Source organism: Aedes albopictus, chromosome 2, assembly GCF_035046485.1.
Source record: "Aedes albopictus strain Foshan chromosome 2, AalbF5, whole genome shotgun sequence".
NCBI lineage: Eukaryota > Metazoa > Arthropoda > Insecta > Diptera > Culicidae > Aedes > Aedes albopictus.
The window spans coordinates 437,186,518-437,197,591 of NC_085137.1; positions in this window are offsets into that span (position 1 = coordinate 437,186,518).

Consider the following 11,074-nt stretch of genomic DNA (forward strand, 5'->3'; position numbering starts at 1 on the left):
TGACTAGTTGGAATTAAAAGGAACAGTACCTACAGTGTACTACAGTGTACTACAGTGTTCGTACAGCAATTTTTTGGTCAAAATAATTTTTCACTCAAATGTTTATAACTTTTCTATACGTCAACCAAAAACGCTGAAATTTTGACCAATCATAAACCATATATTGAAGCTCCATTAGTAAAATTTTGAGCGAGATCGAATAAGTTTTCTGAAAAATATAGAACTTTTACTAAAACTTATAAGATTTTTGAACACGTTTTTTAAACATTATGTCTTAATATGTACTTGATGAAACTTTTACAATCTTTGTTGTGTTACAGCTTATACCTAAGGCTTTCATGTGCAGCAAAGTTTGAGGTTCAATATTCACTACAAAAAAATATGAAAAATCTGTATATGTTCAGAGAATTATTTGGAAATTTATTATATTTTGATCAATAAAAGTGCCAAGTGTTTTCAACTTTTTTAAACTTTCTTAATGTAATATTTTTATGCAGGACCTACTAAACTACATATGAAGAGTAGGTCCTATGCATTTTTCGTTCAGTTAATGCACTTTTATTGGTGGAAAACGCTTTGGAAGATTATATGTGCAAAATATGGCATTTTTGCCTTTCTCGTACACCAAAGTGTACTGAAAGGCTATATGATCACCCAAAAATACAAATTTTCGATAGAAGGCTCGGAGGGTCAAGTCACATATACTAATTAACTCAGTTCGACGAATTGAGATGATGTCTGTATGTGTGTATGTGTGTATGTGTGTATGTGTGCATGTATGTCTGTGTACAAAAAGGTCACTCACTTTTATGCCACTTCCCATTGGCCGATTTTTCGGATTATAACTCGAATCGAACCGGATTTTTACCGCATTGTTTGCTATTTAAAATGATCCAGATCGGTCAAGGCGTTCCGGAGTTATGGCCATTTGAGTGATCTGGACCAGCAGCGGTAGAACTGGCCACATATAAATCTGAACCAAGTCTCTGACCAAGCCCCATCATGCGACCCATCAAACTGCGGCGATTTTTGTAACCTTCAGCATAGTTGACAAATTTTGTGCGGATATTAACACAGGAGACCGAAAATTCTACGATGTCGGTCCAAAATTCAAGATGGCGGTCTAAAATCCAAAATGGCGGCACCGAATTCAAGATGACGGATGTATAAGACGAATTTCGCGCCAACTCGACCAGTGGTTGGCAACACCCTCTCAGAATCGAATGAAACTTGGTGGGCATAAAGACTAGGTTTTTATAAGCAACTTTGCATACTTAAATTTTCGAAATTTTTCAAGAGTAACATTTGAAGAGGGCCTAACTTTTTTTCGGAGAATTTTTTAAAATCGATGTAACTCAAAAATGACAAGACCTATAGAAAAGTGTTGTATGGGGGACTTTTAGAGAATTGTCCAAGCTTTCATGAAAAAATATTTTAAAAATTCTAAACACATTTTTACACGCTAAAAAATATATTTTTAAAATTAAAAGTCAATTTACAGAAAATGCCCACTTTTTTATGTTTTGAAATTTTTTTCCAAGAAAGTCAATATTGTTGCCTAACTTTCCTCCATACATCACAAGATGGGCACTTTTAAGGAAAAAAAGTTTTTCTAACAAAAACTTTTTCATGTTATTTTTTTAGCGTGTTGCGCATTAACTCGTACAGGATGTATCAAGAATCCTTATACCCATTTAATAACACTCAATGGGCATTACAACTTTGTTTGATTGGGTGCCTTCTTTTTCTTGGCGTTACATCCCAACTGGAATAGAACCTGTTTCTCAGCTTGTTTTGATATCTGAATGCTTAAAACAGCATTCTGTTTGCTGAAATTGTATTATTGTGTGCCTAGAACCAGTGAACTAACATCATTATTAGAAGCGAATGATAAAGAATCGGTTGCATTTCAACAATGGCTAACCACTGATCGATGCAATTTGGAAACTATTACTAAGACTATAGACGAGTTTGTTCCGTATTTTGTAGAAAAAGTTGATAAGCTTATAACTCATGATTTCATTTATAAAGAACAATCCTCATTTTTGCGGGATAAAAAAGAATCTTGCTCGAGATTATGGAAACACAATCACAACTCCTCGAGAACTGTATGACTGGGCAGTTAAACAGTCAGATATACATATAACAAAATAGAATTTCTGCTTTATTTCAAATGAACAATATGCAAAAATGACGGATGAACTTGAAGAACTATACACATACAGTCACGTAAAAACAATACCTGGTACACAAAAATTTCATTCATTTGTGCCAATTTCTGAAAATCAAATTGAAGCGAAGAAGTTTTCGAATTCAAAAGATAATCCAAAAAAGTTTACTTTGTTTCAGATAGACTAAAGATCTAATATTCAAAAAACGTTACAATAGAATGTATAAAAGAAGGATGTATATATTGTAGAAAAGAAAATAATTGAATACACATATACATATGTACATATTTCATCAATACACAAGCGTTTTCATTGATATAAAACCCTAAAAGCAAATTTGTCTTGAGCCCTTTCCAATATCAAGCACGTTTTCAATGTCAAGCACGTTAAGATATTAAAAAAGTAGTTGAGCCCATTAAGTTTTAATGGATTGTCATTAGGATTCTAGATACATTACTGTACGAGTTAATGCACAACACGCAAAAAAAAATAAAATGAAAAAGTTTTTTTTTTTGAATTTTTTTTTTCCTTAAAAATGCCCATCTTGTGATGTATGGAGGAAAGTTAGGCAACTATATTGTCTTTCTTGGGAAAAAAAAAATTCAAAACAAAAAAAAGTGGGCTTTTTCTGTAAATTGACTTTTAATTTTGAAAAGATATTTTTTAGCGTGTAAAACATTTTTTTATATTTTTTATATATGTTTTCTTGAAAGCTTGGACAATTCCCTAAAAGTCCCCCATACATCACTGTTTTGTACAACTTATCATATTCGAGTTATATTTTTTGTAAAAAAAACGGCTAATGCGCAACACGCTAAAGAAACTAACATGAAAAAGTTTTTGTTAGAAAAACTTTTTTTCCTTAAAAGTGCCCATCTTGTGATGTATGGAGGAAAGTTAGGCAACAATATTGACTTTCTTGGAAAAAAAATTCATAACATAAAAAAGTGGGCATTTTCTGTAAATTGACTTTTAATTTTGGTGGGCTTCGTGGCCGAGCGGTTAGCGGCGTCAGTCGTTTAGGTGTCTCGTAAGCCTTGGAGTGTGGGTTCGATTCCCGCTCCAGTCGGGGAAAACTTTTCGTCAAACGAAAAATTCTCCACTGGGCCACTGGGTGTTATATGTGTTGTCCGTTGTCAAATGTTAGTATTGTTCAGTCTGTAGAGGCCGCAAGGTCGAAGACGGTGTAATTGTCTTTTCTTTTTTTTTTTAATTTTAAAAATATATTTTTTAGCGTGTAAAAATGTATTTAGAATTTTTTAAATATTTTTTCATGAAAGCTTGGACAATTCTCTAAAAGTCACCCATACATCACTTTTTTGTACATCTTATCATATTCGAGTTATTTTTTGTGAAAAAAAACGGTTAAAGAACTTTGGCTCTTTTTAAATGTTAGTCTAGGTTTATTTTGAAAAAACAAAATACGCAAAGTTGCTTGAAAAGGTAAAGTCTTGAAACCTACAAAATTTCATAACATTCTGAGGGGGTGCTGCCAACCCCGAAGACGAGTTGGTGCGAAATTCGTCATAATGGAGTTTTAAGCCCTAAACCATGCAATCTGGGTATATTTTGTATGGGGAAGATGTTTGGAGTCCAATAATGGCAACCATAATATCCAAGATGGTGGTCTAAAAACCAAGATGGCGCCTCCAATTCAAGATGGCGGGTGTTTAATGGAGTTTTAGGCCCTAAAACCATGCAATATGGGTATATTTTGTATGGGGAAGATGTCTGGAGACCATAAATGGCGATCTGAGTATCCAAGATGGTGGTCAAAATTCAAGATGGCGGCTCCAAATTTAATATGGCGCCTGTAGACGGAGTTTTAGGCCCCAAACCATGCAATAAGGATATATTTTGTATGGGGTAGATGTCCGGTGTCCAAAAATGGCGACCTGAACATTCAAGGTGGCGTTCTAAAATTCAAGATGACGGCTTCAAATTCAAGATGGAGGCTGTTTAAAGGAGTGTTAGACCCTAAAACCATGTAATATGAGTATATTTTGTATGGGCAAGATGTCCGGAGTCCAAAAATGGTGACCTCAATATCCAAGATGGCGGTCTAGAATCCAATATGGCGGCTCCAAATGCAGGATGGTGGTTTTAAAGTGGAGTTTTCGGCTCTAAAACCTTGCAATATGGTTATAATTTGTATGGACAAGGTGTCCGGAGTCCAAAAATGGCAACCTGAATATCCAAGATAGTGGTCTAAGATCCAAAATGGCGGCTCCAAATTCAAGATGGCAACTGTATAACGGAGTTTTAGGCCCTAAAATCATGCAATATGGGTATTTTGTATGGGGAAAATGTTTGGAGTCCGAAAATGGCGCCCTGAATATCCAATATAGCGGTCTCAAATTCAAGATGGCGGCTTCAAACTGAAGATGGAGGCTGTTTAATGGAGTTTTAGGACCTATAACTATGAAAAATGGGTGAATTGGGAATAAGGAAGATATCCGGAGTCCGAAAATGGCGACCACAATTTCCGAGAGGGCGATCTAAAATCCAAAATGGCGGCTCCATATTTAAGACGGCGGTAGTTTAAAGCAGTTTTAAACTTTAAATGCATGTAATATGGGTATATTTGGTATAAGGAAGATGTCTGGAGTCCAAAAATGGCGACCGCAATATGCAAAATGATGACCCAAACACCAAGGTGGCTGCTCCAAATTATGGATGGTGGCTGTTTAATTGCGTTTTAAGCTCTAAATCCATGTCACATGGGTTTATTTGAAATAGGGACGAATTCTAGACTGAGCAAGGCTGCTCATTGCTTTTTCGCCCAACACGAATGCTCACTTTTGGGTAAAATGTCGTAAATAAATAATAATAATAATAATTGCTTCTTCAGCTCTGTTTGTTGTTTAGACGAGATCCATGCTTTCGGTATTTGCAAGGCAGCCATTGTGACAGCCATCTTTGGATTCGCTCATATATGTCCTTAAGAGTTTGAGGCTCAAACATCAAAGCCACATAAACGATATGATTTCTGGTGCCATGTAATGGATTTTTGTATAACGTATGAAAGTGCGATATTTATCAACATGTCACTTGAGTTTTGCTGAAATGTGTTTTCGAAGGCACGAGAAAGGCGCCATCGTCAACTACATATGCAAATTTTTCATATTTTTTGTAGTGAATATAAAACCTCAAACGTTGCTGTATATGAAAGCCTTAGCCTTTAGGCTGTAACACAAAAAAAATTGAAAAAAATTTCATCGAGTATAATGTTTTATGCCACAAAAGTTCAGCCTATTGGACGCAGTGGCTTAATTTCCCCAACAGGGGAGGAAAAAGAAATAATGTTTTAAAAATGTGTTCAATATTCTTATAAGTTTTACTAAAAGTTCTATAATTTTCAGAAACCATATTCGATCTCGCTCAAAATTTTACCAATGAAGCTTTAATATATGATTCATGATTGGTCAAAATTTCAGCGTTTCTGATTAACACATAAAAAAGTTATTAACATTTCAATGAAAAATTATTTTGACAAAAAATTTGCTGTACGGACAATTGTTTGATACACTTTAACTGGATTTTTATTTGCTTACAGATATTTCACAAACACGTTCAGGTTCATCATCATCAATAAAAATGTTTATTTGAACATTTCATGAGGTTCGTTAAGCCGATCCACTTTACCCTGCTGATCAATGATACTCTGGTTTACGGTACACTCTAGTTGTATTAATAATATCATATGGGTTCCAAGAAATCGACCAACTCACATTGACATTCTCTGCATCGAAATGATAACAAAATTAGCGGGAGAGCCAATTGAATATATCGACACTGATTTTTCATTTGGGCCTAACTGACATTTTCGAGTTCTCTTCATCGATCCTCTCTTTGTGTTATAACATAATGTGTATTGAGTTTTCCAAAGATTTTTTGGTTGAAATGCGAAGAAGACGACTACATGTTGCTATATAAACAAAAAGAATAATGATTTTGTTTGTTTTGATCAAGTTACTCGCGAAAGAGAGAGCCGATGAAGAGAAATCGATCAAGTCAGTTAGGCCCTTATGAAAAATCATTGTCGAATATTCATGAAGACGACCGCAGGAGATTTCGCGAGAGCGCATCCACCTGTTCCGCGCCCGCGAGACGCGAGAGATTTAATTGATTGCGCATGGTCGGTCAGTGTGAATGAATTCTGTTTGGACCGGCAGCTACTAGACCGTGTCACTAGCAAAAGCGCCAGTTGGTTGCCACTAGCCGGCGAGAGTGATACTACTACACTACTTTCTATACTGGAGCAGCATGGAACCCTGATTGAAAATAGTGCACATATATATTCCTACAAAAGTGCGGATATGAAGTTTGATGTTTGAAACACAAATCAAAATGTAAGTACAAACACTCAGTTTTATATTCCGTCAAATGAGTACAAGGGTGGCTTAACACGATAAATTTACTGTATATATTTAAGTATATACATTGCATTCGTGCTATCTCTATAATGAATTGAAAGCAAATTCAATGATTATGAAATAAGCTGCGACTACAGAAGTGGTAGCTTCCAGTGAAACTTGCATTGGTGCTGAATATTTGTGAAATAAGAATTGGGTTTTTATTTTTAACGTAAAATCGAAATCAGAAAATAGTTCCTACACTATTGGAGCTCAATCACGTCATTCGTCATGGGGCGCCTTGGTGATTCATCTTTTTGCTCTGGCGAGAGAATGAGTGAGAGACGTTCATTTGTGTAGGATGGATGCAGCCGACTGAAGCCAAATCAAATCGTAGTATCGTGTCGGTGCGTCTTTCCTCGCTCCAACGATAGTTTTGCAAATTTTCCTTATGATCGTGGCTGGCAACATTCTCAAAACGCAACAGTTAAACTTTTTCGAAAATTCTCAAAACAGGGGGAGAGTAAACTGAGTTTGAGCATAAATTGGGGGGGAGAGGCGGGTGTTTATTGCGCCGAACACCGCAATTTAAAAATTTAGAACATGTGATAAGCTACTTTAGTTTGAGTCACTAAATATGTAACAATCAATAATTCTGCAGTATTGCAAACTTCAGTGTTTCCCAACCTACGGCCATGGGCCAAGTGAAAATGTGAGGATGAAGTGAACTTGTTTTGCGGATTCTGCGTTTCAGAGAGAGCACTTATTACAATGTAATGTAGTTATGTTGCAAACATCAGTGGTTCCCAATCTGGGGTCAAAGGCCATGTGAATTTTTGAAGAATTAAAATTGTTAGGAAGAAGTGCAAATGTTTTTCGAATTGATCATCTCAAGGAGCAGTATGTATCTCCGATATGGATTTGTTGCAAAAATCAGTGGTTTCCAATCTATGGTTATGGGCCACGGCAATTTCTTAACAACCGTAAGTGTGAGAACGAAATGAAAATATTTCTCGGGTTCTATGCCTCCGGGAGCACTTTGGAAAATATAGCCCAGTAGTTTCCAATGTGGGGTCAGGGGTCGCACGAATTTCTTAAGAACCGAAGTGTTGCAAAAATCTGTGGTATCAGTTAGTGGGAGGACGAATTGAAAATGTTTTGGACACACACCAGCTGGACGCAGAAGCTAAATACATTCATTCCTTCTCCTAGGATCTTCGGATCTTGAGAAACAAGCATGGCCCGTAGTCCCATATTGGGAACCACTAAGCTTCGCAACACTACAATACCGTCTACCCCCGTTGGTTTGAACGACACCTCATGCAAACCAACGGGGTTCATTTTTTAATTTGAACTTCTCGTAACCCTGTGGGCATCGAAAAACACACTGATGGTAGCCCTTTTTGCTGTTTTGTTTTGATTCTGCGTTCCGTTTCACCCTGTTCCATGACCAGAATGACGTTTGAACCATTTTTAGTTTGAAAGATGTGCAGATTAGAGGGGGTCAAATTAAAAAGTGTTCATATTAGATGAGGTCAAAACAACGGGGGTAGACGGTATTATCATAAGAGCTGCTTTAAATGTTGGAACTGATAAACATTTTCATCTACTCCTAGGACTTTCGGTTCTTGCGGAATTAGCATGATTCGTGATCCCCCAGCTTGGGGACCACTGAGCTTTGCAACGCCACTATGTTTATTACAGCATTCTTATCGCACTTTGTCGTGGATTATGAGCGATAACCATGGCCCGTTACCCCATTTTGGAAACTCCTGAGCTTCATAACACCACATAGTGTATTATGCCTCTCGAGAAAAAACAGAATATGACGATTATCTGCCTTCGGCTTCTGATATAAGCGCGACAACTACTAACCGTAACAGCGCACCAGATTTCAATAGAATTCGATCTCATTGCATGGGATTTGACAGCAAGCACACTCATCTTACTGAGACACTCTTGCTTCCCTTTTTCAAAATTTTATTTGTTAAAAAATAAATAATAATAATAATAATAATAATAATAATAATAATAATAATAATAATAATAATAATAATAATAATAATAATAATAATAATAATAGACACTCTTGCCATTCGTACACATCACACGCCATTTTTGAAAACCAAGATGGTGGCGAATAAGGTAGAGGATAAAGCGGAAGGCATGATTGAGGGTTAGAATAGAGATTAGGATAGCGGTTTGGGATAGAGGGCAGAGAAGACGGTTAGGTGGACGGTAAAACGGTAAGGATTAGACAAGATGAGATTAACTCGAGATTCCTTCAGGGTTTCTTCAGGCATTCTCCTCGAGAAACTTCCCAAGGTTCCTTCTGGGATTCGTTCAGATGCTCTTTACGGAATTGCTGTGGGGATTGCTCCCCTTCAAGGATTTCTGCTTCAAAGGATGGCTTCAAAAAATCCTGGAAAGATTATTTTAGTTATTCCATTCGGCATTCCTCCATGGATTGAACTCCTTTAAAGATTATTTCCGGAATTCCTGCTGTTATTCCATTAGGGATTCCTCCCGAAAAGAAATATGGTACCAGTTGTCCGATCGCCGCGATTTGATGTGATATTTTTTCATCGATTGGGTTTCGGCGGGAAATGATAACACTGCTCGACAAAATTTAACAAAATTTGTTGTTATGGGATGAGAAAAAAATAACAGCGGTTTGGGACCCCAGAAGTGTCATAGTGAAAGAATTTTTGAAAAATATTGGACGGGGCCTTCACAGACCGAAGTTTATATAGAGAACTTGGGGTGTTCAATTTACATACTCTTTAGAACGTGCCGAGCATATATTATATGCACGCCTAAATATATGCACAGGGCGTTCTAACGCGCATATCAATTGAACACCCCAAGTTCTCCATACAAACTTCGGTCTTAAACTGTGAAGGCCAGGTCCAATATTTTTCAAAAATTCTTTCACTATGGCACTTCTGAGGTCCCAAAAACCTGTTCTTTTTTTTCTCATCCCATAACAAAATTTAGTGTTGAACGGTGCGGTGTAATCTTTGTTTCCTTGGATTCCTTCAAAAATTCTTTCAGAGATTTTTCAGGGATTACTTTAATAATTGCTTCTTGGATTTCTTCTATCCAAGATTCCTGTCATTCCCCCAAGGGTTCTATCATCTCTACGGGATTCCTTCACGATCAAAATTATTCCCTGATTTAGAAAATTTTGAAAGGATTCTTTCAGAAATTCTAGCCGGAATTTCTTTAGGGATTCCTACTGGAATTACTTCACAGTTTCCTCCTGTTATTCTTTCAAAGATTTCATTTATATTCTGAGAATCCTAGTGTATTTTTTTTTTCAGGTATACGTGCTGGAGTTCTTGCTGGTATTTCTTGAAATATTCTTGATTTTTTTTTATCAGGGATGTCTCTCGGGATATCTCACGGGATTTTTTCTGTGATTCTTTCAGTAAAGATTCCAGCTGAGATTCCTCTCAGCTTGCTTGCTCGGGATTGCTTTAGAAAATCTTGAACTGTCAATTGTTCCAGTAGGCATGCCTTCTACGATTACTGCTGAAATTACTTCAAGGATTCTTCTAGGGGTTCCTGCTAGGTTTGCTTCAGGGATTCCTCCTTCAAACATTCCTTCAAGGAACCTTGCGGAGTCTCTCAGGTATTCTTGCCAGAATTCTTGCTGTGGTCCCTGTGATGTCCGAGCTCTCTTTTTCGGCTGATCCGCCATCAGCCGATTTTTTTTTTCCACTGCTTTTACCACAAACCAACACGGACGTCCGTCCGTCACAACAACGTTCACTAAACTGAAGTACATCTAAATTTCCATCCAGCACATGCTTACGCATGATTGACGTTTCTGTTACATCTCGCACGCAAGGTGTCAAGCTAGCGTTAGCGTTTCGAGACCACGTTCACAAGCATTCTTGCTATGGTCCCTTCAAAGAATCTTCTCCTTTTTTGACATTCCCGAAGGGATTTCTCCTATGATTTCACCCGGGATTTTTTTCAGTTAAACTTCCAGAGAGTCCTGCCGGCCGGATTTTTTTTCCGTGATTTCGTTGAGGATTCCATGAGGGATTCTGAGCATGATTTCTTCTACAGGAGAGCTTCCTTCAGTGTACGTTCAGCTAATGAGTGAATAAGAGAAAAATAGAGAACCAGCGGGAAATATGCTCTCTAGATTTATGCGTAGATATCTCTAGTAAACCATGACGTCATCTGGCAGTCTTTTCATTATTCTTCTTGATTTGTTATCCCCTCTTACAGTAAATGTAGATGCATTGTATCTACAGGGTGCTAGGTTCATGAGTGCAAACTTTTTCAAGGGTGATAGAGGATTGTTCTACGCATTTGGTCAAATCTCAACCGTACCGTAGTTATTGAACTTTCCATGTTTTTGACTATTATTGCCTTAACTAGCTATAACTTTAAAATGGTCAAACTTTTCGCAGTTTTTTTACCCTTATTCGAAAGATTATTGAATTTTCTATTAAATGGCATCTTTGAATCGATTGGTTTCGTTACCAAGCGAATAACTTTTTTCACAGGCGTCGGATCACTTTGCGGTCTTCG